The sequence below is a fragment of the Peromyscus californicus genome, unplaced genomic scaffold (assembly GCF_007827085.1).
Source record: "Peromyscus californicus insignis strain IS unplaced genomic scaffold, ASM782708v3 Scaffold_5__1_contigs__length_169319896, whole genome shotgun sequence".
Classification (NCBI taxonomy): Eukaryota; Metazoa; Chordata; class Mammalia; order Rodentia; family Cricetidae; genus Peromyscus; species Peromyscus californicus.
In genome coordinates this window covers 1,725,721-1,753,649 of record NW_026294573.1, presented here as the reverse complement: position 1 = coordinate 1,753,649, position 27,929 = coordinate 1,725,721, and the positions used below count along the sequence as shown (strand labels likewise).

The 27,929-nt window shown below is 49.6% G+C and overlaps 1 long non-coding RNA gene across 1 annotated transcript; it reads left to right on the top strand.

The window, feature by feature from the left end:
* The first annotated feature begins 63 nt into the window (after nt 1-63).
* LOC128096712 (uncharacterized) lies at nt 64-27,414 on the top strand. Its single transcript, XR_008213724.1, has 4 exons — nt 64-308; nt 23,946-24,081; nt 24,981-25,194; nt 26,992-27,414. It is a non-coding gene; the product is annotated as an uncharacterized LOC128096712 (long non-coding RNA).
* Nucleotides 27,415-27,929: the final 515 nt, after the last annotated feature.

Below are 27,929 nucleotides of genomic sequence, written 5' to 3'. Positions count from 1 at the left end.
GGGCCTCCCGCCCCCGCCCCTCCCCCTCGCCCCCACCCCGTGGCTGCAGCTTCGGGCTCCGCGGCTCAAAAACAAACAGCCGAGGCGCCTCCAGCTCCGTGCTCTGCCACCGGCCGGGACGCCGAGCGGCGCTGGACCCGTCGGTCCTCGGTCGGGCGCGGCGGCTGAGGGCAGCGCGCCCCGCGTCGGGGGGCGGCCGTACCAAGGCCAGACGTCTTGCCCCGGGGTGTCCCGCACCTCTGCGCCTCCAGGGTGGGCCCATGCGCTCCGGTCTCCGAGCCCCGTTGGGCTGCGGCTGCGGCCCCCAGGTGAGTACCGAGTGCGGAAGCGCCGGAGCTAGGCCACTTTCGGGAGCCGGGGTCCTTTCCGGACACATCCCTTAGGCTTCTCCCGGCCCAGGTGCGATTTGGGCTGGAGAACCCAAGGCACAGGTGGAGGAGTGCGGGCTGGAAAAGATCTGGCGCTTCTGTCCCCGCAGCCTCCAGACTCGGAGCTCAAGCCGGCGAGGGGCCTGGCAGGGCAAGAGCAGGGTGGCCCCAACTAAGAGGCCTAATGGGGTGAGTGTGGATTCCTCCTGAGAGTATGGCTACGATTTGAGTTTGAATTGGAAACAAACGGAGGCGCTGCTGGGGCTGGGTCACTGCCCTGGGCGCCCTTCCCGAATACCAAGGTCCCTCTAGGCAACAAGATTCAGATCTGTCACGGTGTCACCTGAGCCTTAGCAGGGGTAGGCGCCATTTGGTTCTTTCGCCTCCCAGGTGGGGCTTCTCGCCATCCTCATCCACTCTTTGTTGTGCAGTAAAACCAGTCTTCTAGTACGGAAATCTGCACACCGAACCCCAACCCCGTTAAAACGGCAGTCCCCAGAGTCCTTCCTATAGACCCCCTCATCCAATGGAGAGTGCTGCTGGGCCCAAAGTACCCAGAAAAAAAGCCCCAGGGCAGCGGCAGCAGTGTGCCAAGACTTCTACCAGAGGAGTCACTTCCCTGCCGAGATTCAAACGTCTCTGAGGAACCCACAGCTCTGGGTGCCTAGCCCTGCACCCAGCTGGCTGCTCAGATGGAGGCCCTGTTGTGGAAGGACCTCACTCTTATCCGTTTCTCGGTCTCTCTACCTGGACTCAGTCACAGATCCGTTCGCTCACTTGGTGTACAGTACTGGGCTCTGGAGGTCTTGGTGAGGAACTCCCATTGCAGACTAAGGTAGTGCTGCCTCTCCAGGGCCCTGTATCTGCTCACCCCCACGGCGTGGTATGACAGAAGGAGCCCGAGTGTCCTCTGGCCTGTGGGCTTAGCCTGATTGGAGTTGCACATCACAGAGTGCTCAAGGTCACCTCAGGTGTCCCTTGTTCACCTGTAACCTCAAAGGAGATTTGGAGAACACCCGAAAGATACAAAGATGCTAATGAAGAGCTGGCTGCCACAGAGGGGCCCTGCCCTTACCCTACCATAGCCCAGCCCTGGCTTCTTTCTCTCTAGTCTTGGAGGCTGCCAGCCCCCCCCCCCCATCCCCAGGCAGAAAGGCCTGGCTTCTAGGGTGTTCTCGAGTTTGATGGAGCCCTCCTCTGATCCCCATCTCTGCGCTGGAGGACACAGAATTCTGGCCAGATTGGACCAGATCAGCCTAGGATGGGAGCCAGGAGCTGACCCTTGGCCGGTGGAGGTGTGAGGAACGGGCAGTAGCAGGCCTTTCAGGCTCTTGGCCACCACCCTCTGAGCTGGGGAGATGGCCTGCCGCCGGGGAGGAAGCCAGGAACCAAGGCTGACTCCCTCCTGACCAAGGAAACCCCCAGGTGCTGCAATGGCCCTTCAGTTCAGGACCTCCAGGTCTTGAAAGGCCACTTCACTGGCCCTGGCCAGGCCCTGCCCCCACGTGGCCAGACTTAAAAGCTGAGAGGTCAGACATGGAGGGATTTTGCAGCGAGAGTGGAAAAGCAAGGAAAAATCGGACACAGGTCCCCTTGGAGGCAGTTCTGTACCTCCATCCCACTAAGAAATTTTTAGTAGGGATAGGGGTCAACACTTAGAGAACAAATATAGGCAAGTGCAGGTCCTGTGGAGGAAATGGTTATTACTAAATGTTTTCAGAACCACTTTTTTAACTGAGTCAAGCTCTGGGGAATTTGGCGACACTGGACTCTGTAGTGAGAGGTGCTGCCCACTTCACTCGAGGTGTGTGGGGTTGGCCAAATAGCTCCCTGCGCTGGACAGATGCTAATATGGCCAAGTTCAGGAACCACCTTCGTTGCTGGTGGGGGAGGGGTACGCTAGAGAAGAGACTCCCACCGATTCTACTTTGCTCCATCCCTTATAGCCAGCTGAGGAGGGCTGTAGAGCCAGAACAGATCACTTCTGGGGACTGGAGAAGGACCAGAAGAGGGTCCTCCTCGGTCACTTAGGGCGCTCTGATTCCCTAAGTTCCTGCCTACTACTGTGTCTACAAGGTCCCTTGGCTTAGCCAGGCCCTGTGCCAGGCTTCCTAAAGGAAGTCAGCTTCTGGAGAGGTACAGTGGTCAGAACATCACCTTTATCCCTCTCAGACCGCCCCCCCCCCGGGAGGGGGCAGAGATTCACTGCAGACCCGTGTGCCTCCTTGCTAGATGTGCTTACCACCCCAGTTTCCTGTTATCACCCGCCCCTCTTTTTCCTCTATGCTCATGAAACTCTTCCACGCGCTCCAGAATTCAGCCTCCACGCGCTCAGTCCAGACAACCGCTGCTGCTCGTTGTGGGGCCTGTCCGGTAGCAAAGAAAATAAAACCACCGCTCCTTACAGTCGCCACGTGTGCTTCCTGGGAGAGCTGGAGGTGTCACGGGGCAGGGGGGGATCTCAATCACACCACTAGTCCTCACTCTTCCATGGAACCCTGGCCCACCAAGCAAGGATGGATGAGGGTCTCTTCACCATGGAGGTGTGTTTCCATGTCTTTGTTGGAGGTGGCAGTTGGTTACTACAGCATAGATGGAAAAACAGAGCAGAGACTTGGGCACTGGGATGTGGGAGTTGGGAGTAAAGTCACCTTCCTGCCCGAGGCAAGAAAGAGCCTACCTGCAGATTGGTTCTGGCTTGGGATGGGGGGTACAAAATACCTAAGGAACTGTCCCCACCCAAACCTGTGAAGTGGCCCCAAATGAGTGACTCCCTAGCACCTGGCCTCCATTGTATGTGCTCTACCCTGGAGCTGTTTTCAGACACACACCCCCTTACCCATCTGTCCTCCTAGCTCCAGGGAACCTCGATGTGACCTGGATGACCTCAAGAACACGGGGACAATGGTCAGAATTTCTGTCCAAGGGGTTCTCTATGAAGATTTGGGACCTGGCAGGACTAATACCAATTCCTAGGTTCCAAAGTAGGTCTCTGGGTCGTGTGGGATGCTCTCAACCAAGACTTCCCAGGAATATAACCTTGTAGCCGATGTTGAACAAATCTCAGATGTTCAGAAGAGACTTCTTTGGATCACCAGGCGACTTTTGTCCTTTCTTCATTGGCAACATCCTGGAGGCCTGCACAGGCATTCTTGCCAGGGTGCTGCAGCTGCCTGGGGACTCTAGCAAAATTTCTCTGTCAGACTTCGGGTCCTGAGTCCCTGCTGGGGTGATGTATAGGAGACAATTTGCCATTTGCCTGCATATTGGGCAGTGAGGACATGGTGGGGGCATTGTTTTGTTTTGTCCTGAAGCACTGAGATCGGGACTGAATTCCCTCGACCTCTCCGTGTGAGTCCAGGAGGGAGTTAGCTTTTATATCTTTCGAAAACGCTCTCCAGAAGGCGGTGGAAGCCCCCCGAGGATTCCTTCCACCAGGAGAGCACCATGTGCCGGATCAAGTGTGGTGAAGCCCGGGGCTTTTACAACTGTGTTGGGGCTGTGGCCACCGGGAGCAATAAACAGAATCGGTTTCTCACGCTTTCCCTCTCGATCCCCAAACCTTCGAAAATCCACTAACGAATCTGGATCTGCGGCTTGTGCTGCTTGTGTCCTTGAGGCATGTGCTTATCCTCAACCTCGCAGCAGCGCAGCTAGTAGGTCCCTTCCCTCCGCCCTTGTTCAGCAGCAGCAACTTCGTTGCAGGTAATGCCAAGGAGCCCAGGAATGAGCTGAGCCTAGCTAGTGTGACCGATTGGCACCCGCGTGGCTCCCAAGCGCTGCCACCCTAGGATGCTCCCGCTTCTAGCGAGTGCGAGCAGGGAGGATCGGGCAGCAACGAAAACAAGCTGCGAGTCTCTCCAGCCTGGCGGCAGAGGCTCAGGAGCCAGCGCAGCAGAGTAGGAGCCTGCCTTCACTGCATAGGGACATCCAGTGCTGGGTAGAGCAAAGCAACCAAGTCTACGCGGCTCATCTTGAATCCGAAACTACATTTCGTTTTGCAAAGTCACCTACTGCTTACTAATTCAATGACAAACTGGCACATACTTCTGACACTCAGTTTGGAAACCAAATTTTGTGTTTGAACTTGTGTGGTGCTGGACCCCACAGCTTCAGCTGTTGGGTGGGAGCTGCGAGGTATTTCTACTCCTCTGGTTACCCTTCTGTGACTTGGGGCCACTTCTCTTCGGAGTTCTTGTGTGATTGGCAGGCAAGAACGGTTAGTTGCAGAGCCTGGCTGAAGGTTAGCGGAGGCACAGTGCAGCCCACCCTCCTGAGCCACAGTTTTAGGCCAACAGAAGTAGTGCTCAGAGAGGAGTTTTCTCTTGTGGCTCTGGGTCTACCTGGACATCCCTGTGCACTCTCCTGGCTCCCTCCCTTCTGTTGGGTGGAGGACTTGAGAGTGTCCCCTCTTGGTCCAGGAAAAGATATGTTCTGTTATTGTCCTTGTCTGGGATAGAGTTGCCAGAAAAATTAACAACAAAGCCTCCCCATCCAGCACTCAAAATCCTAAAGAGGGTGAGTGGGGTTGTAGGGGCTGCCGGGAGGGCAACAGCCTACAGATGGTCCAGCTCCAACAGCTTCGGGGAAACACCCGCCCTCCCCACATACAGATCACCCCAACTCCCATTGGCTGCCTTGGCCTGGCATGTGTGGTGGGTACTGGAGAGGGACTGAGCCCAGACTTAGACTTCTACAGAACTCCCTCTGGGAGAGGGTGCAAGTCCTGGCCAGCAAGAGAAGAGGATTCCCTAAGTGGTAAAACTTCCCATCTTTCCTTCCATCCCCAAGACCACTGATCCAGACACGGAGAGCAGGAGGAAAGGGGACTTCGATGTCCAGGGAAATGCCCAACCGGACTCTCCCTCCTCCTCCTCCTGCTTTCTACTAAACCAATAACAGCAGAACAGTGGCTGTGGAGACATGCTTTGTGAGCCGGCAAGAAAAGGGCAGAGACCAGTATGGCCTGAGGCTGGGAAAAAATTACCAGTTCTGCAGAGTCACTAAAGGTGATGGAATCAGTGGCCCATGTCCTCCAGGGACAAGGTGCCTGCTCCCCACCTGTGCCCAAGCCCCAAGTGGAAAAGCCCAGCAGGACAGAGGCAGCAGTGAATCCTGTGGGCTTCACCTGGTTTTCTGACCTTGGCTTTCTTGGCATCCTGCTTTCATCCCTCCTGACTGCCAGAGCCTGGCTTGTTAGCCTGGCACTGAGGATCCTTAAGAGAGGAAGGTAACCTGGGGCAGAAGACACACCTGTATTATTAGGCATGGTGTATCTAAAGCCCCACATGCTACCTCAGTGAGGATTTCCTGTGTGTGGAACCTAGGGACTGCAATGAAAATGGCTGGGCCTCAGCTTGAGCATACCCTCATTCATGGAGGAGATGGCTTTCATAACTTTAACAGATGTACATCCTGTATGGGGGGGGTGTCTACTGAGGAGGGTTGGGGTGGGTCCTGCCCTCTGTTGAAGAAACTATCCTCTAAACCAGCATACAGCCATTTTCATTAAAGTAGCTTGACTACTTGCAAGAGACCCACCTGGCTTTGTGGACAGGTGAGAGTGAGGAGGGTCATGCACCTGCATCATCGGAGATTCTGGCCACTCCTACCTTTTGTATGTAATTCTGCCCTATTTGCAGGTGATCTCAGAGAACTGAAATATAAAGACTGGGGGACTAACTGAAAAGGGGTGAGCAATTCTGTCTGTCCAGTCATGGGGAAGTCATCCATTCTGGAGTGAGAATTTTTGGTGGTGCAGCTGCTTTGGGGGGTCACTCCCATAAGTAACCCCTCACCTATGCTCTCTTGGTTCCCCAAGTTGGACTTCAGTGGGATTCAATGTCAGTTTGGAGTTCTATAAGGAAGGAGTACATGTTTATGTCTCCATAGGAAAAGTTTCTTAAACACCTTCCAAGCACACCTTGCATTCCTTCCCTAACCTGGCAGAGCTAAGATTATGGTAGCAAGAAGACAATTGTTGTCTGGGGGGGGGGGGTGTTGACAGGAGGACCAGTCAGATCACACTTCTTTGGGACCCTCCATCAGCTCCTGGGCTCTCCAGAGCTGCTGTTCCCTGGCAACATGGGGTGAGTGCACCTGGAAGTACCCTGGCAATAGCCTTCCAGGGAGGGTTGCACTTCCCAAGAGCTCCCTTCAGTTCTGTGGATCAAAGACAGCTGAGGTAAGAGCCCCTTTCCCTCCTGCTACTATTTCAATTCCTCTTACAGAACCCAGGGTTTATCCTGGGGCTTCTGAGCTGAAGCTCTGGAAAGCACCTGCCCCTTGGCTGGACAAAGAGAGGGCAGTTGGAGCCATGTGTGAGGACACACAGTCCCAGCAATTGGCAGTTGTTCACTCACTATGGACTTCTTATGTGTTTCACACCCACACCCAGCAGCTCCAGGCTTGCCTGGAACAGGACAGACTCAGCCACTTGAGCTCTGTGTTTCCTGAGTCCAGAATTCCACGGGCAGTCTGGAGCCCCCTTCCCGACATCCCATCTCAGGACTGGGGTGTGGCAGCCTGGGGTTGAGGGGAGGCCTCGTGCCTGAGCCAATAGTTTTGGGGGGCTCATCATAGGACTAACACACTGAGGTCATGTTCCGACACACCAGCATACTCTGTATTTGAGCTTCTAGTAAGGCATTTTTAATTATAAGATGTGCAACTAAGAAGAAGAGAAAACAGTGTCCATTAAGTGTTCACAAAGCTTGGACCATGACGCCTGGACCACATGGGATACAGTGGTTCTAGTGAACGTGAATAAGCCAGTTTTCACATTAGAGAAATAACAGTTCTTGTAGAAATGTAGCACTTTTAAAAGAGGTTAATTAATAAACAGCAGGTAATTGTTCGTGGCATGATGTGGCAGAGGGTAATTTTCATTTTTGAGGATGGAAGGGCCAGATGCCCCTCCCCACTCAGCATTTCTCTGTAATAATCACCTTGGCTTCCTTCCGCCTTTAATTTTTACAGCTGGAGCTGTTTATCATCGCTCCAACTTTCACTAAAGAGGCAAAACTATCACTTAAACAAAGCTATTGAAAACTCAGCATCATATGTGGGTTTCTTAACATAAATAAATCATACAAACCAAGATTTATGTTCAAGGAATGATGTCATTCATTGAAGGCTGCCTTCCCAATCAGATCAGCATTTCTGCATGTGCGTGTGTCTGTGTGATCTGTGTCTGTGATTCTGTCTGCACAGTCGCTTTTTGCAAGAAATAATAGCCACCTTTCTCTAGCATCCTGGATGCTCTTCTGTTTGTCTGAGGTCATCAAAATGATCTTGCCTGTGTCAGCCCAGCAGAGCCAGGTCTAGGTGACAAGAAAATTTTCACTCCACAGTTGAGGAAGAAGAAAGCTAGGCTTCTCCTAAGATCTCAGTCAACCGTTAGCTGTTGTTCAGGGTCCCTCAGGTCTTCCGATTTGGGGGATGAGTCCAGTTAGAGAGGACACTGCTACAGAAGCTTAAAGCCATGCTGAAATGACTGAGGAACTTAAAAGCCGTGAAGAGGTAAACAAAGGCAGGAATCCATACAATAGAGTATTGTGTGACCTCAAAGGGAATGAGACACTGACCCATGCTACAAAATGGATGAACCTCAGAAACACGGGGAATGAATGACACCGGTCATTAAAGGCCACACACCATGTGACTCACAGAATGTCCAGAATCAGAAACTCCATAGAGACAGACTGGGGGCTGTGGAGTGCCCTGTGACGAAAGTGTTCTGTAGTGAGCCATGGTGCAGGCCACACCTGTTGGGGTTTATCTATCACTGTTTTGTTCACCCTACCAGAAGATGAATGTTACAGTGTGGCATACCCTAATAAAGTTGTTACTTACAAATCACTACTCAGCATTTGAAATTTTAATACAGTTACCACAGAAATCAGCATTCAAATTTAAGGAACTGTGATAACTTTCCTGGCAGACATGAGTAAATACTATTCACCCCAGACATGGCACCAAGGACAGGCCAAAGAAATGCTCCCACGAAAGTCAAGGTTGGTGTTATTCCTAGGACCAGGAGCAACTTAAAGCTTCCCTCTCCCCATACCTGTTAACTGCAAATGGTTCCCCAGGGATGAGAGTAGTGGTGTCTTTATTGTACTGCTCCTCAGCACTCCCCCACCTCAAGGGAACATTAGTGGGCCCAAGCTTGTGAGGGTTTCCAGGTTCTAACAGGTAATAGCTGCTCTATTTTATTTTAACTTTCAAAGTGATCACACAAATAAGGAATGGTCCCAGCATCCTCACACAGCTTGGAGAACAGTAAATGGGCACCAAGGCTGACACTCAGGTAGAGGATGAGCATATGAGTGTACACATCACAGCACTCCCTGAAGCTGGAGGTCACTACTGTCTAGGTTTAAAGTTAACCTTTCCCTTTCTTTGATGTACACTCTTATGCAAAATCAAAGCAAAAGAGGACAGATATCTCCACTCTTTCCAAAGGGTGAGTAAAATGTGCTCCGTCTACTTGCTGGGGTACCAGTTGGCCATGAACGGGAGGGCAGTCTTATATCTGAATGTGCTTGAAGCCTGGCAATTGCATGAAGAGTTGAAGAAGGCCAGTCATGGGAAGTCATGTGGTTTGTGATTCCAAAAATGTCCAAAACAGAACGTAGATTGGGGCTGCCGGAAACAGCTGGGAAAGTAGTGACATCTCATCAGGGGCAGGTCCGAGAGCACATAAACCACACTTGGTCAGACACTGGCAAGGGGTTCACTGGGAAACCACAGGAAAATAGCACTGGCCCAGATCAGGTACCCAGCAGGCTGCTCTGTGGGCCTTCTACAAGAGTCATTGCTGGAACTGGAGAGATGATTAGCTGTTAAGAGCACTTGTGCACACACAAGGTGGCTCACAACCTTCTATAGCACCAGTTCTAGGAGGTCCAGTGCCCTCTTCTGGCTTCCATGGTACACATACATACAGGCAAAATATCCATTAAAAGTCATTTCATACCTACTATGTACTAGGCACAGTCACAGGCCCTAAGAACACAGCAGTGATTAGGCCTCCAATCTCCCTTGAGGTCACACCCTTGTGGGAAGGCAGCATTTAGCAAGTTACATGACTTGCCTAGAAAGCTTAAGTACCAGGGACACAACAGTGGGATGAGGACTTTGCACAAGAAAGGTTTGGGATGTAATACTTTTAGGACTTGACATGTCTGAAGATGTCTTTTCCCAGCATAGCAGGGGGATAGTTGAGCTAGGTATAGAATTCTAGCATGATGATGAGTTTTTCATTCAAAATTAGAGAGTGTTGGCCATGATCTTTTCTTCCAGGAGAGCTAAGAAATCCAAGGGGGATTCTACTACCTCAGGTTTTGTGTGACTCACTTTTGTTCTTGAAAACTTAAGAGAATCTTCTGTCTCAAGTGTTCCATTGGTTTCCTGAGCATGTGTCCTAGAGTGGATGTCTCTTTTCATCTACACTGGAACCTTCAACCTTTGGGTTTTTTTTCTTTTTTCCAAGACAGGGTTTCTCTGTGTAGCTTTGCTCCTTTCCAGGAACTCATTCTGTAGCCCAGGCTGGCCTCAAACTCACAAAGATCCACCTGCCTCTGCCTCCCGAGTGCTGGGATTAAAGGCGTGCGCTACCACTGCCCGGCTGGTAATTTTCTTGAAACATGTTGTTGGTCATTTTCTACATTATTTTCTCTGTCCTTGGCTTTTGGAACTTGAAGGTCGTAGTACTTTCCTCTGCTCATGTAGGACATGCATACTCCAAATGTCTGTCTCTCCTTGGGTGCCTGTCCATAGCTAGGAGTGGACAGGACTCATACTCCAAATGTCTGTCTGTCTCTCCTTGGGTGCCTGTCCATAGCTAGGAGCGGACAGGATGCATACTCCAAATGTCTGTCTGTCTCTCCTTGGGTGCCTGTCCATAGCTAGGAGCGGACAGGACTCAGGGCTGGCTATCAATGACCTCCATGACTAAATGCTGCCATTTTGAGGAACTCATCTGGCCTCCCGAGGCTTTCCCAGGAAGCCACTGGAGGGGTCTGGCTACCAGCCTTATAATAGCCATATTGGAGAGGTGGGGGGGTCTATGGTAGTTTGTATGTAATTGCCCCTCCCAGTAAGCTCATAGGGAGTGGCACTATTAGGAGGTGTGGCTATATTGTGTATTTATGTTAGGTGTGGCCTTATAGAGGAAGCGTGTCACTGTTGGGGTGGGCTTTGAGGTCTCCTTTCCCAAGTTCAGTGTGACACTCAGTTCACTTCCAGTTGCCTGCTGATCAAGATATAAGACTCTCAGCTACAGCACCATGTCTGCCTGCATACCGCCATGTTCTGCCATGATGATAATGGACTAAACGTGAAACTGTAAGCCACCCCATTAAATGTTTTCCTTTATAAGAGTTGCCATGGTCATGCAGCTGTGACCACTTCACTTACTGCTGTGAAAAGAAACCCTAAGACGGGGCCTCTGCAGCTTCAGGAGAATAAACCTTTGGATTTTTCTAACAGGAAGGAAAAACAGTTGCCCCATGGGGAGGTGAAGGGGAGCTAGGAATTTAACTTGCTCAATTCCTGATTGTAGTCACCCCAACACCCCTTCTCCCAGGAATGTTCTTACTAATACTGAGTTTAGGTGCTGTACCCCCAGCCCAGGGGAATTTTCCTCTTGCTCTCTGTGTTCTCTGTGATTTATGTAGATGTGACCCTAGACCCAGCCAGATCCTGTGGGTGGGGGGAGGAGTGGATCACAGCCCTGATACTCCACCCCCAACACAGGTAAGGTAAGCAGCAGACATTTCTGTGGGGAAGATAATGCAAGAAGGGAGATGACCAGCTTGGTGTAACTCAAATGCATAGAGGGAAGTTCTTTGCCCTGTACCCCAACTCTATTCTTCATCCTCATTCTGTTAAAACAGCTCACAGAGTCCCCAGAGGTATCTGATTGACCCTCCCCATGTCCACACCCCCCTGCATATTTTTGCAACTGGTTCTAAAGGACAGAGCCCCTCCAGGGCCTTGCAGTGACTGCCTTACTCAGGATTTCCAGCCTCCTGTTCTCAAGTGCAGGGCATTCCAAGAAGGACAGGAGAACCCAAGGGAAGAGCTTGGGACAGGGGAGTCTGCCACTCCTTCCTCCTTTCATAGCATCTTCCTGCTGACTTAACTCTCAGCTACTGCATGTTTTCATGGAATCCAGAAGCAGTGCTCTCCCGGCATGCTTCTGGCACTTTCTTTCCTATATGGGAACCCTGAGGTAGACCCAGCAGGCCTGGCTGAGCCACAGCCTTATCCCGCAGAGGAAAAGATGAGGAGGCTGAAACAGGTCCCTCCTGAGACCCTCCTGGGTAGAGTCTGGGCCACTCTAAGGCTCAGGATGACTCCAGCCAGGTGTGGTAGGGACACTGTGGTTTGGGTTAGGGGCTAACCTCACTGCAGCTTCTGTCCAAATAACTCTGTGATCCCACACAGTCACCTGTGGGGTAACACTGGACTCCCTGCAAATGAGCCATGGCAGAAACAGCTGCCCTAGGCTCCAAGGCTTTTATAGGTTTGCCTTAAAGATTTTATTCCAGAAAAAACCCAAAGCAATTAATTCAAATTACAGAGTAGTCATTTGCGATAATATTTGCTTTAAATATATGTTTTTTTAAAAAACCCTCAGCTGTGGGCCTTGAGTGAGTTCGAGGTGAAGGACACCTTGAAATAATTACATTTTTGCTCATTTTATGTTGTGAAAATGGCTTAGTCAATTTGGGGAAGAACGTAAAGTGTTCAGCTGACTCCCCTATAAAGGCTGTGCTATTTCTCTTCCCATTTCTGCCAGCATGACCACACTGGGATCGTTCACCCTTTTGCCTTGGAGGTGGATTTCTTCCAAAAGGCATCCAGGCGCTGGCCCAGCTGCCTCTCAATCTGGGTCTTGGCAGCAGTGAGGAGCAAGGCCTCTTCTGGAGGTCCTCCCGATAGGTGGCATCCAGAAACCCAGAGGACAGGACCTGTGTATGGGAATCCTTGTCCTGGCCCGCAGCTACTGTCTCTTCAGGTGGAGGGTGTGAGGAACTGGGGCTCACCTGCCCAGTTTGTCCCAGGCATGATGATAGGGGTTTTACCTGAAGATGGGTGCAGCTCAGAGTAGGGCAGCTGGCCCAGCTAGGACTGTAGCCAGTATGCATTTGGGTAGAGGCTTTGAGCCTGGAAATGGGAATTCATTAAGATGAAATTGTGCTTTGAATGGCATCAGAATGTGAACCTGTTCAGATTCAGGAGCCTGACAAAGCTCCCACTACCACAGATTATCAAGGACCCTAGACAGGACCCTCCCCTCCTCTCTGCCACATCAGACATGTGGTGTGTGGATATATTCTTTCAGTATTCTGCTTGCCTTTTCTTTCAGTTGTTTTTCTCTTTGATATGCTATGGAATTAACTTTATTCATTGTATTTATTTATTTAGTGCATGTGTGTAGTATGGGTGTGCACATGCCATGACACTCATATGGAAGTCAGAAGACAATATGTAGGAGTTGGTTCTCTCCTTCCATCATGTGGGTCCTGGGGATTGAGCTCAGGCTGTCAGGGTTCCTTCACTTGTTAAGTAATGGAATTTAATCCAGGTCTTAGAGTGCCAGGCAAGTGTTCTACCACTGAATTTCACCCTAGCCCATCTTTACATTTCCTTATGTCTTTTTTTAAAAATTTGAGACAGGTTCTCATGTAGCCCAGGCTAGCTTTGAGCCTGCTATGTATGTCGCTGAAGATAACTTGAACTTATGATCCTTCTGCCCTACCTCCTTAATGTTAGGGTCACAGGTATGCACAACCCCGACCCCAGTTTATGCAGTGCTGTGGACAGTGCCCAGAGCTTTATACCGTCTAGGAAAGCACTCTACCAACCAAGCCATCCCATCCTCCAGCCCCTTATGTTTTTTAAAGTATCCAAATATTTATTATTTATTATTTATTTATTTTATTTTTTGAGGCAGGGTTTCTCTTTGTAGGTCTGGCTGTCGTGGAACTCACTCTGTAAACCAGGCTGGCCTCAAACTCAGAGATCGGCCTGCCTCTGCCTCCCGAGTGCTGGGATTAAAGGTGTGTATCCCCTACCACCCCTGCTAAAGTATCCACATTTATGTTTTAGCAACCTCCTATATCTTTTCACTTATAATTTGTTCCCATTTTTGTTACACTTTTAAAAATCTTTGCCTAACGCAAAGCCAAAACTTTCTACACTGTTTTCTCTCAATTTTATATATTTATGTTTAGACCAAAGATATACACCAACAGTCCCAGCTACTCAGGAATGAGGCAAGAGGATTGCCCAGAAGTTGTGGGCAAGTTTAGACAGCACAACATAAAGCCAATTTTTAAAAGAAAATTGAGGGGCTAAAGCAATGGCTCAGTGGTTAAGAGTACTGGCTGCTCTTGCAGAGAAACAGAGTTCAACTCCCAGCACCCACATAGGTGGTTCACAACTATAACTCCAGATCCAGGGGATCTGACACCCTCTTTGGCTCCTCTGGGCACCTACACACACAGAACACACTCATATAAACACACATACATAAGCATAAACAAAAATAAATTTTTTCAAAAAAGAAAACTTACATAGTATCTATCTTGGGCTAGTATTTGTATGTTGAAGGTGCATTTATTTATTATTTGTTTGATGTGTATGAGTGTTTTTCCTGCATGCATGTATGTGCACCACATGCATGCTTGGTATGCTCGAGGTCAGAAGAAGGCATCAGATCCCCTGAACTGGAGTTATGATGGTTGTGAGCCACTGTGCAGGTGCTAGGAACCAAACCTAGATCCTCAGCAAGGGTGACAAACTCTCTTAACTGCTGATTCATTTATCTAGCCCCATCTTCTTAATTTTATTTTTGAAAATGACTTTTAAAAATGTGTTGTAGCTGGGTGTGGTGCCGCACACCTTTAGTCCAGCGCTCAGGAAGCAGAGGCAGGTAGATCTTTCTGAGTTCAAAGCCAGCCTGGTCTGCAGATCAAGTTCCAGAAGAGCCAGGGTTACACAGAGGAACTCTGTCTTGAAAACAAAAATGTATTGTGAGGGGTGAGGTGGCACACATCTGGAAGTCAGGGGACAGCTTGCAGGAGTCTGTTCTCTCCTTCCTCTGTATGGGTCCCAGAGACTGAACCCAGGAAACACCTTTACTCACCGAGCCATCTCCCCAGCTCTGAGGTAATTTTTTTGCATGTGTGTCTAATTGTTCTGGCATCATTTGTTGAGAAGTATATGATTCCCTGAGGAAATCAATGTTATGATTTGAATATGAAATATCCCCCCAAACCCCAGGGGTAGCTTGCTCAAGTGGAGGTCTTTGGGAAATGACTGGATCCTGAACCCACAGATTCATCCATTGTGGTTCTTAGCTTCATGGTCTAGAAGAGAAGCAGCTTTGATATGAAAGCCAGTGCTCTGCTTCTGAACTCCATGAGACAAGCAGCTCCCTCACATATTCCCACCATGACATTCTTGCTCAGCACACAGAGCCCAGTTACCCTGCACTGAAACCCCAGAAACAGGGAGCCAAGATACTGCTTTCCTCTTAAGACGTTTACTCAAGGGTTTCTACAAAGTGACAAGCTGAATTGGTTGCCTTGTCACAAGCTAACAGACACATGTGTAAATCTGTCTGTGAGCTCCATGGGATCTGTGTCTATTCCCCATTTTGGGGTTGTTGTTACTGTTTTTTTTTATTGTTTTTTGTGTCTGGTCTTTTTTTTTATTTGTTTGTATGTTTATTTATTTATTATGTATACAGCATGTATGACTACAGGCCAGAAGAGGGCACCAGATCCCATTATAGATGGTTGTGAGCTGTCATGTGGTTGCTGGGAATTGAACTCAGGACCTCTGGAAGAGCAGTCAGTGCTCTTAACCTCTGAGCCATCTCTCCAGCCCTGTGTCTGGTCTTTTTTTTAAACAGAGTCTCACTGTGTAGCCCTGGCTAGGCTGCAACTTTCTCAGTAGACCAAGCTATCCTCAAACTTACAGATACCTACCTGCCTCTGCCTTCAGAGTGCTGGGATTAAAGGTATCCCAGCTATAACATGCTTTGAAATATAGAATGTCTTTCAAATTCTATGGGGTTTTCATTCAGTTTTGTTTAGGCTACTGTGCTGGATGGTTTTATGTCAATCTGACACAAGCTAGAGTCAGCTGAAAAGAGAGAACTGCAATTTAGAAAATGCCTCCATAACATCTGGCTGTGAGGCATTTTCTTAATCAGTAATTGCTGGGCGAGGGCCCAGCCTATTATGGGTAGTACCATCCCTGGGCTGGTGGTCCTGGGTTATATAGGAAAGCAGGCTGAGCAAGCCATGAGGAGCAAGCAGGTAAGCAGCACTCCTCCATGGCCTCTGCATCAGCTCCTGACTCTAGGTTCTTGCCCTGTTTGAGTTCCTGTCCTGACTTCCTTTGTTGATGAACTGTGATATGGACACATAAGCCAAATAAACCCTTTCCTCCCCAACTTGCTTTTGATCACCATGTTTTACCATAGTGAGAGTTACTCTAACTAAGACACATTAGGTCCTTTCCATGTAAGCATGAGAACTGGTCAGTTTCCACTAGGAAGCATCCTATTGAATCTGCTGAGCTGGCTTCAGGAGCACTGCTTTTCTAATGGTCCTGAGCTGCTGCTGCTGCAAGGACACTGGCCTGCTCTCACTCTGTCTCTGTAATGTTTCTCGGTTTTTCACTGTATGAGATATACATTTGGGGGAGGTGAGATTTAAGAATTTGAAATAAAGTAGACATATTTCTGGATAGATACTAAGTGTCTGCTTGGCCCAAGAGAAAACAGAAAGCTACAATCAGAATAGGAATAAGAACCTTCCACTACAGAGTCCTAGGCCTGCCTGCATGGGTTACATTGCCTGTTTCATATAGGGTTTTTTTTTGGTTTTTTTTTTTTTTTTTTTTTTTTTGGTTTTTCGAGACAGGGTTTCTCTGCATAGCTTTGCGCCTTTCCTGGGACTCACTTGGTAGCCCAGGCTGGCCTCGAACTCACAGAGATCCGCCTGGCTCTGCCTCCCGAGTGCTGGGATTAAAGGTGTGCGCCACCACCGCCCGGCAGGGGTTTCTAGAACGTACAGAGACAGAAAATGCTCTGGGTTTTTTGTTTGTTTTTTTGTTTTTGTTTTTTTTGTTTTTGTTTTTGTTTTTCGAGACAGGGTTTCTCTGTGTAGCTTTGCGCCTTTCCTGGAACTCACTTGGTAGCCCAGGCTGGCCTCGAACTCACAGAGATCCGCCTGCCTCTGCCTCCCGAGTGCTGGGATTAAAGGCGTGCGCCCCTACCGCCCGGCTGTTTTTGTTTTTTAAGACAGTGTCTGGCTAGGTAGATTGCCCTTGAACTTGTGATCCTCCTGCCTCAGCCTTTCAATGCTGAGATTGATTATAGGTCTGCATTACCAGACCCGATTCCTCTGTTTCACTTGAAAGACTGGTGTCATGTCATTCCAATTCCACACTGGACACCAGATCTGCTGGTGCCTTAATTGTGGGTAAAAGTACTTGCCATGCTATCCTGGTAACTTGTATTTGGATCCCCAGAACTGTGGTAAAGCCAGATGAACAGTGTAAACATTTCTAATCCCAGCCCACCTGTGGGAAATGAAGGCTTCACATAAATGAAGAGACCTTGGGTAAATCTGATTTTAACTAACCTATCACAGGTACTTCGCTGGAGTTTTGAAACATTCTTGCTGAGATCAGCAATAAGACAAGTATACCCACCACCATCTTATCATGACTGCTGGAGAGCCGTGACAGCTGGCCACCTCTCCCAGATGCAAATGAGAAACCCAGGTGCTGAGACTTAGAAGATTAAAGGCACATGTCTTTAATACCTACATTCAGCTGGAAGAGGTAGGCAGATCTCTATGAGTTCAAGGCCAGCCAAGGCTATATAAGCAAGACCTTGTCTCAAAACCCCAAAAAGTAACAAAGAGCCTGTTTATGTAGATGAAATGTAGTCATCTATGCAAAAATTCTAAAAAACAATGATAAACATGATTGCCATCACCATTATCATTATTATCATCATCATGAGTTCAGTGATAAAAGATCAGTGCATGCAACACACAGGAACACAGCATATATACATACAACACATGTACACCCAGCACACATGTACATAACACATGCACACAACATGTATATACAGGATGCACACACAACATGTATGCATACAACACACATGCACCCACAACACACACAGAACAAATGGACAGAGTACATATACACATAGCATACAGAACACACATAACATACATGCTTATACAGTGCACATACCTGTTTGTATACTTGCCACACATATACACACATATATGCATATATATGGCACAGCATGCACACAGCACAGGACTTATACACATTCAACATTGTACACAGAACTCACATATATATAGCATACACATATGGTCCATCATCATATTTACACCCCAGAGTGGCTGCCCAAGGCAGAGGAGGAAGGATGGAGAGGAAAGATTGGGATAGAGTGAAAAATGATGAAGGGCGCTGAGGAATCGCAGCTACAGCCATGAACCGGGAGCTCAGGTAGCTGGACTTGGTTCTCTAATGGGGCAGGGGCAGCAACGACACCACACTTCAGGTTTGGCTGGAAGGGCTTAATTGTCCAGCATGGGCACCTGTCTCTGCATTCCTTCCTCCTCATGAGGAGAGAGGAGAGGAAGGAGATGAGTGCCCTTTGCCTCTGAAGCCTGGGCATTCCTGGAGTCCTGGAAGGGAAGGTCATGTCCTCATTCCTCAGACCCCTCTATGGCTAGGTCCTGGGCCAAAGTCGGTGACGGTTTGGCCAGTGCACTTGACCAGTGTCTGGGTGGTCTGCCATACCTACCCTTCCAGAAACCTGATGCCTCCAGCCTGTGCATCTGTCTGGAGGACTTCCAGCTGGAGGGGCAGGGTGGCCTGCCTGCATCACGGAGCCCGACAGCCACACCATTCCCAGGCTGCTGCGGGGGGTGGGGGGTGTCCCCTCCAGTCCCAGGGTTTAGCACAGAAGGGCCAGCTGGTCCCAGCTGCATCTCAGCAGGACAGAGACCATGAGAAGAGCCTCTCTACCCCGCATCCTCCTCCTGTCCACCCCCATGCTGCAACCCACCAGCTGTTTCAGCACCCTCCAAGTGGTGCTGAGGGGGAATTCTAGATTCCTGAGCGTGTCTGCTGCAGGTGAGCCAAGCAACAGGAGCTGAAGCTTGCCTTCTGCTGGTCACCAGTTTCCATTTTCACCGTCATTTGCCGCCCTGTTGTCTGCCTCTAGGCTGCTTTCTTTCCCTCTACAGAATTTTCACATTTTCTACATTTTTCAGATGAGGAGCTTGCCTTTACCAAGGTTGCAGAGCTGAGCTCAAACTTGACTGGTTTGCTTTCTTGACACATGATTCTTAGATGCTGTTCTTGGTGGCTTGAGGAGATGAAGAGGGGAGCTTCTTTGGGGCAGTGAGGAGACACGGGCCTCAGGAACAAGGTCACCTGAAGGACACTGAGGGCAGGGATCTCTGGGTGCAGACTTGGTCTGGGTGTTGAGCGAGGCAGGGAGTGAAACAGGGTCATGAGCTGTTTCCTAGTCCTTCGGCCTCAGGACCTTTGCAGATACTCTGAGCCAATCCTTCTCACCTTGTCATTCTGCTTTTCCTGCACAACTTAGCTGTCTGGACTCGGAGGAAGGAGGTCGTTTCTGGGTGATCTTGGAAGGAAATGAAAGTATAATCTTTTAAATGTATGAAACCACCATTCTGAGACAAATATTTTTTTAATGGGCCAACTATTTTACTTGGCTCATCAATTCATTGAGAGGGATGGACTCAAAGGACAACATGGAATCAAGACCTTTTGGGCAGCCAGGAGGTGAAGGACTTGGCTGTAGACACCCAGCGTAGTACTCACAGGAAGTAGTTAAGAAGCTAAGGACCTCACCACAGATGCCCAGTGTAGATGTCCACAGGAGGAAACCAGGCATCTAAGAGATGTCACTGCAGACACCCAATGAAGATGTTCACAGGACAAATAATTGCCTCTCCCCAGGTAAGAATCCTAGGCAGTTTCACTCTCTATTGTTCATGAAAAGGAACAGCTCAGAGTAATCTGGGATTCATAGAGGCTTGGATGTGCATGCTGGATAAGCAGCCTCTGAAGGACATCTAAAGAGTTCTATCTCCATTTCAAAGCTAAACTTTCTCCTGATATACTTAAATGGCCCCCACCCCCCCACCCCACCCCCCGCTTGGGACATCTCTTACTGTGGCCATCGATTCTGGTGAGCCCATTGTCACCCTAGCCCATTGAGACCCTAGCGAGACTCTAGGAGGGAAGGGACTTGTGCTGCTCCCTGTGACATTTTCAGGCTAACACATGATGGTGATAAGGACAGGTTCAAGTGGCCACGTCTCACACTCCACAGCAGCATTTGTTTCCTCTGGCTGAGGGAAGGGAGAGGTGCTGTTGCCTCCGGGTCTCCAAGGAAGAAGCTGAAACCCAAGTACCACCAAGTTCTTCATGGTGGCAATATTTGTGCAGCTAGGAGGTGAGGGGAGATCTCACTGCCCCTCAGGTTCCTCTGCAGGCAAGTTAACAAGGGAAAGACTACAGGGATGAGTGAGTGGCGGTCATCCCCAGAGGAGGTCACACAGCTAGCATCTCTGCAGCAGTGGGACAGTGTGAGAGAAGGGCCTCGGGTATGTGAGCTGTGACTAGCCCTATGGAGAGTTAACAGTTTCCTCGCCTGTTGTATTGGATAAGGCACTGGTGATGAATTTCCCGCTGTCCTGTGACAGGGTTCAGGCTTCTCAGGAGATTTACTGGAGGGAGCAGTTAACCTGCAGATCAGGGCAGTGTAAAAGAGGCCTCATTGGAAAAACCACAAAGGGCCATTCAGCTAGGTTCTGCATCAGCCAGTATTCTGTTTGCTGCGAGAGAAAAGCTGATAGAAGCAGCTTTGGCTCATGGTTTAAGGATGCAACCCCGTCACACAAAGGAAATATAGTAACTGCAAGAGTCACAGCTATGGCAGCAGGAAGCAGCTTGCTCACATCTCAGTGGGTCAGAGCTTGGCTGCCTTTTCTTAGGACCCCTGTTCATGGACGGGTCTTCCTCCTTTACCTAAATCCTCTCAGCTAGCTTCTGTCTCCGAGGTGATCCCCAAATCTAGGCAAACTGACAACAAAGAACAGCCGTCACTCATCCATCACAAGGTCAAGGGCCAATTCCACCATCTTGGTGTATTTTCTGCAACTAGAGTAGAAATCCCAAGGCTGAATGGTCATAGAGACAGAGGCTTATTTGGCTTGGGGTTCTGGCAGCTAGAACTCCAAGAGCTGGTCCAGCTTCCAGCAAGGAGCCCATGCTGCTTCAGCCTCTGGCAGGCAGCAGGGCAGGCGGCTTGCACCTGAGACAGAGCAGGAGGCTGGTGGCCACTTCCCAGCAGCTGCCCTCACAGGTGTGAACTCAGTTCTTAGCAGAGCTCACTTTGTTGAGAAAGGCCTCAACCACCCCTGAGGGGTCCATCCCAGGATCTTAATATACCACAACCTGGGGCCAGGCTTTCCCAGGATCTTAACAGAGAAAACACTCTTAAATCATAGCACTGCTAAACCACTTTGCAGGATTCCCACTGATGCAAAGCCAAGGGCCCCTCGCTGCTGTCTTCCCGCCCTTGAGAATGCCCTCAGAATTGGTCCTGCTGAGCCCCATGCTGTGGGCCACCCTGCCACCCCACAGGCAGCATGTATCTCTGCCCTCCCATGTGGTCTCTAGGGTCAGAACTGAGGCAAGAGTCAGTCCACAAGCCTGAACCTTACTTTGCCCATTTAGATGCCTAAGCAGGCTACCCAGAGGGAGGTGCACACAGCGTCCAGGGTGAGGGCAGCCTTCCGAGAAGATGGGTCACTCATATTTGCATTAACAGCAGAGTCCCACAGCTGCACAGGCCTCACTGCCTCACTGCTGTCGTTTCTAATGTGTCTCTGCACTCGGGCATCCTGATATTCCCAAGTGTCTCCAAAGCATATCAAGCAGCAGTTTTCTTGGGGGGAAGGACAGACCCATGTCCAGCTCTTACAGGCAGCCCCCTCCCAACTGGAAGCCCTGTCACCAGTTCCCCTCCTAGAAGGGCCTCTTTATCTGCTCCAAGGTTTTATCCTGCGTAACATCTCTGTCTGTGGCCAAGGGGTAGAAGGTCTCACTCATCCCCACATAAGGGGAGAGACAGCAAAATGAAAGTGATTGTGTAACCCTAGTGGAAAGAACGGCTTTGGCTTCATGAAGTCCCAGCAGAAACACTAGAGTTATTCAGACTCTAGCTCTGTTAATGTCTGGAGCAGGAAGGGGCTGGCTAGAAGGGGCAAGAGTGGGGAGTCCACAGACCCTGTGTAAGTACCCCAGCATCAATCACCTCAAAGGGTGGACAGCCTCTCCTGGTCCCATCTACATAGGCAGCCCCTGGAGTGAGCCCTTTGGCCTCAAAATAGCGGAGACTGTGGAAACGAGAAAAGCTCGGGTCCTGGAGGCTTGTGGCTCAGGCTGGACTCAGGCCAGTAGTGGGCTGCGCTCCCCAACAGCCTGAACTGGACTGATATCTATGTGCAGGCTCCTCCTTCTATGTGAGGAGGGAGGAGAGCCCCTTTGGAAAGAGGAGGGTCTGGGATATTCTTCCTCAGTCTTTCCAGGGGAACTAGACCAGGGAACTGCAGGCTCACCCTGATGTGTTGACAGCCCACAGGTCAAGAGAACAGACACGCCAACCTTCTGGGATCTCCGGGCCTGGCCAGGCATCAAGTAGGGAACGCAGCCAGTCGGGTCTGAGCCCTGACATTCCAGCCAGTTTCTTAAGGTCACCATTCTGGGGGGATGTGGGGAGCAACACCAGGGGAGGGGGGGTGGAGGGACACATGGACTCCTTCTGTGGACATGCTGTACAGTGGAGATGAAGCAGAGCCGAGAAGGCTTAACACATCCATGCTCCTGGGAGCCCCTGCGTCTAGGCTCTGGAGAGGCTCCCCATCTTACCCAGGTCTTGTTCAGGAGGCCCTGCTGCTGTAAAATTGGGTTTGGACTGTAAAGTCTCACACACTTACCACCCCTGGAAAGTCACACAGTTAATCTGCACAGATATGTAATGGTTATCTAGGGGACAGGCAGAGGTGGGGGGTGGACTCAGGCACAGAGAGACTGTTTTAGGATGTCTGTGTGTGTTTACATGTGTATGTTGTACTGTGTGCTCACTAATGTGCATGCTCACTTGCCAGTACATGTGGGCACTCAAATGTATGGGTGTTTACATATATGCATACATTTCTGGGACACGTGTGACTGCTGAGGTTTGGCCACTCTACAACACTCACTGAACCCTGGCACCTCCAGGGCATCTCAAGAAGCAGGCACTGATCTAGGGAAAGACCAGAACTCCAGGTTGGGAGCCCTCTCCACAGCACCTCACAGCTGTAGAGCCAGGCACAACCCATTCCAGACACCACGATCTGGCAGGAGGAGTCACTAGACTGCTTAGCTGGCCACACAGGTTCACAGCAGGCCCTGAAGCCCAGATGCTCTTGGCAACATGGGACTGACTCTAAGTCTGGGCTTTGCTGCAGCTTGGTTGTAAGGATTTAAACTTTTATTTGTGTTCTTGAAAGACTGACTCCCACTTTTTCTTTACTAGTTTTCAGAACACCTAGCTGGAGCCAGACTTGGTTGTTCACACCTGTCAGCTCCAAATTTACAAAGCTGAAGCAGGAAGATGGCCATGAGTTCAAGGCCAGCCTAGACTACACCGTGAGACTCTTCCTCAAAAAATCCAAAATCAAAATCAGTTGGATTTTTAGGGAAAAGAGTCAATAGAATGTGTACGATTTTTTATGTACACACGTTTGCACAAGTATGCAAATGTGTTCATGCATGCCTATGTGCATATGTGTATATTATGAGCTGTATACATTCATATGTGTGTGTGCTGTAATCTGTATACCATAGTGCATGTCTATATGTGTGTTCACAAATGCATGCCTATGTACCTGCCTGTGTGTGTGCTCTATGATGTATATACATTCTTTGTGTTTCTGTGTGTATATTTGTATGTGCTATAGTCTGGATACACTCATGCATGTGTGTGTGTGTGTGTGTGTGTGTGTGTGTGTGTGTGTGTGTGTTATAGTCTACATATACTCATGTATGTGTGTGTGCATGCATATTTATGAATGCATGCCTCTGTGCCTATATGTGTGTGCTATGATCTGTATATACCGTGTGTGTGTGTGTGTGTGTGTGTGTGTGTGTGTGTGTGTGTGTGTGTGCACAGGTGCATGGGGAGATTTATTTCAAGCAGCTGACTCATGTGACTCCAGCACTAGCAGGAGGGCTGGGATGGAAATCCTGGAAGAGCTGAGGTTACAGTCTGGAGTCAGAAGGTAGAACTCCCTCCTCTAGAGGTCTCTGTCATTTCCCCTGAGGCCTTCAACTGATGGTATGAGGCCACTCACAGTACAGAGGGACACCTGCTTTACTCAAGAGATTACTGAATCAAGTGTTGATAATGTTTTTAAAACATCTCCACAGCAATGTCAAACCACTGTCTGATCCAATATGTGGGTACCATCTTCATCCCTGACAGACATCACCAGATGATGAGTAGGGGTCTGCTCTGAACTCCCTAAGGCCTGGGACTTGCATGTCCATCTCCCTAGGAGTTCAGGTAAGTGGAGAGGTGCTGTGGGATGTTCTGTATGTCAAATGTGTTGCTGATTGGTCAATAAATAAAACACTGATTGGCCAGTAGCCAGACAGGAAGTATAGGCGGGACTAACAGAGAGGAGAACTGAGAGAAAAGGAAGGCGAAGGGAGACACTGCCAGCCGCCGCCATGACAAGCAGCATGTGAAGATGCCAGTATGTAGCTGGAGTATTCGTGCCTGGCCCACAGTCAGGACAAATCTCTGTCATCTGCCAGTCCCACAGCCGCTCAGACCCAACCAAGTAAACACAGAGACTTATATTGGTTACAAACTGTATGTCCCTGCCTGGCTTCTAGCTATCTAGTTCTTACATCTTAAATTAATCCATTTCTATAAATCTATATCTTGCCACGTGGCTCATGGATTACCGGCGTCTTCACATGCTGCTTGTCATGGCGGCGGCTGGCAGTGTCTCTCTGACTCAGCCTTCCACTTCCCAGAATTCTCCTCTCTCCTTGTCCCACCTATATTTCCTGCCTGGCCACTGGCCAATCAGTGTTTTATTTATACAGAATGATATCCACAGCACCGGTAAGCCATGAGCCATGTGGCAAGGTATAGATTTATAGAAATGGATTAATTTAAGATATAAGAACAGTTAGCAAGAAGCCTGCCATGGCCATACAGTCTGTAAGCAATATAAGTCTCTGTGTTTACTTGGTTGGGTCTGAGCAGCTGTGGTGGGACTGGCGGGTGACAGAGATTTGTCCTGACTGTGGGCCAGGCAGGAAAACTCAAGCTACAGAGAGGGGTCTAGTTTCTTTAAAAAAAAAAAAAAAAAAAAGGCAATGCTGTGGCAAATAAAGAAATAAATAGCAGACAATTAATAAAGTGCGGCTATTAACATTTATCCCCTCCAGGCATGGGCAGGTAGCTTGAGCTGGAGACCCTGGAGCTGCAGAGGCAGAAGAACCTACTGTTTGGCCAAGAGGACTCAGGGCATCTTTCAAGGAGAGGTTGTGAAGATACTTGATTTTCCCTGAGGACTGGGAATGTCCTGGAAATGCGATGGCCATGTGGCCAGCTGAAGGCAGATGTAGAGCTGAAGCAGGGCCTATGTGGGCTTGATCTAAGGTAATGAACATTCAGCCTCACTACCATTCCCTCAAAAAAAAAAAAAAAGCTCACCAGTCTTGTGGGAAAAAACCTGAGTCAGGGCCCTTCCCTGGGGATAGAAGGGAAGCGGTAACATCACATCAGACCCCACAGAGGTCATTGTGGAGGTATGATCGATTTATCCTTGGCACGGGCTTCTATTAAGAGTGAAACCTTTGGCTGCTGAATCTGAATCCTCACCTCCACCCCCTACCCACACATACTACATTCCTACCTTATTGCCCAAACTACCAGAGGAGAAGCAGGGAGTCCCTGCTGTGTGGACAGCCTGGCCTGGGCTGGAGGGGTGAGAGGAAGGTGGAGCAGGCTGCTGACTGGACCTGAACAGGTACACTTACCTGCTCAGGGGGACAATAGAGAGCCAGGCCTGAAGTCTGACTGCTCAGCCTCCTGAGCACCCTCAATAAGGGATAGGGGTCCACGGAGCCTATGACAAAGCTATTCCACCAAGGATGTGCCCTGAGAGAGGCAAGGAGAGTGGGTATGTCCTCGGAGCCAAGAACTTGTGTCTCTGAGTATTTGGACAGAGGGCCAGGGTTCTTAATCTGTGAGACACACAGGGGACCACTGCCTTCTTGGTAGTCTGCCTAAGGTCCTACAGTGGGCCAGGCTACCCTGGGATCAACATTACCTTAGAAGGTCCTCATGCTGTCTGAGCTCAGGAGCCTTGTATCCGGCCTCATCTCCAGCTTTGTCTTTAATGCCCTTTCTCTTCCCTGGCTAATATACAGACTGGGCCCTGTCTTGGCCTGGTAGATAGATTCTGAGTCTCCTGACTGCCAAAGCCCTTCATTCACAGGAGGTTTTGGGTGACAGAGCAAGGGGACTGGGGCCACTTAGGATGCCCATCTTTCTGCTAGAAGGGGACTGGGACAGTGTGTGCCCCTAGTTTCCACTACATAGAAGAAAGAGACACTGTGCCCCACACAATGCCCCGAGCAGAGCTTTGGTAAAAGTGTGAGGTTCTGAAGGGAGCTTCCTGCTAGTCACCCTGTCCCTGGCTGCTATGCGGGGAGCCAAGCAGCTGACTTAGTGCCGGCTGACAGAGCCCCAGCTCTTCCTCAGAACAGTTTTTAGCCTAGAAATGATCAGTGCCCTTCGCCCAGCCTCAGAGGGGACCCCTGCAAGGACAGTTGATTTGGAAGTGCTGTCTGCCCCTACCCACTGGCGTGGTTCTGCCTGGGACTGTTGCTGTTCTATCCTAGGATCTCTCTCCTTCCAACTTCCAGCTAGGGGCTTCTGAGTCATGGACTATCACAACCCAATCTCTCTGGCCAGTTCTTGGTTCTAAGCAGAAACAAGCAGGCACAGTGGGTCAGCAGGGTGGGCTGGGGATGCCTTTCGTTAGCTATCCCTAAGATGAGCCTGTCCTGAGCACAGGATTTTCTGTTTATCATCCTTACCCCCTACATGCATCGGCTAGAGCTGATATTTGAGGTTGTTATAGAACCTCACTTCCTCTTCTCTGATTTATGCTCCTCAGGATGAGTTTTATAGGAAACAGTCTCTGAGCTCCTGTGAGATAAGAGGCAGCCCCTGCTCCTTCGAGACTGAGCCACTTTCCCCACCCCTCATAGATCTTCACACTTGGCTCAGGAGCACAACCTCCCACACTGCTGCCTCTGCCTATCAGCCTCAGCCTGAGGTGTAAGAGTGAATGAAGGTTAAGACTCTCTGCAGGGGTAGCTGTCAGGGATGTGCCTCCCCCTTGTTGTATAACAGTTTCCTCTGAGATTGAAACATTTCATCCTGCAGAGAAGCCCTTAAACAGGAAGGTAAACAAAGGAGCTCCAGGAAGTCCCTGAAACTGACCAGACTCACTAAGCCCCACCCTGACAGAGGAAGAAACAAAGACTGCTGAGAGTCACCCTCAGATGAAAAGAGCCAAGCTTGCAAAGAAGATTTTGGAGACCAGACAGCTGCCTGGAAGAAGCAAAAACCAGTTCAGTTGCCAGGAAGAAGTTTAGGTCAACTTAGTCACTTGGAAAGGACACTCTCCAACCTGTTGAGCTGCCTACAGGCTGTGCAGTGTACTCCAGGTTCCCAGCTTTTGTGATCTGTCACCCTTGCTGGGATGGGTTTTAGTGATAGAGCTGTCTTTGAGTCATTTCTGCCCCTATAAGTAACCCCTCGCCTATATTTCTGTAAGTAACCCCAATAAAATTCATGGTTCACCAAGTTGGTCTTTGGTGGTATCAGTACTTTGGTCTGTCGTGGGATCCCTTTCTGGGGCGAGTAGACCTGTATATAGCATCTTCCCAGGAAAAGTTTTGTCACACAACATCCTTCCCCTGTGTGGGCTACTTCCTGCTGACCATGGATAGTACCTGGAGATGGTTGGAGTCTTCTTTTCTGACAGGGTTCAACGAGGACACTGCCCTTCCTCTGTCTGCCTCTTCACCTCACACCTTCCCAGAAGCCTCTCACTCCAAAGGCTAGTGAGCTCCTTTAGGCAATGTGAGCACATCCTCTGGACCCTTCATTCCCAATACTAGGAGGTATTCACACTGCTCCCAGCCCTGACTGGCTCTAAGATGCCCTGGGCAATGAAACAGGCATAGTCATGCTTTTCCAGCTCACATGTGTGTCAGCTCTGCTTGGTGAATCTTCAATGACAGCCAGGTTGTCAGCACCTGGGGTGAGCTGGCCCCTGTGGGAATCTCTAACACCCGCTGCCAGACACAGAGCATGTC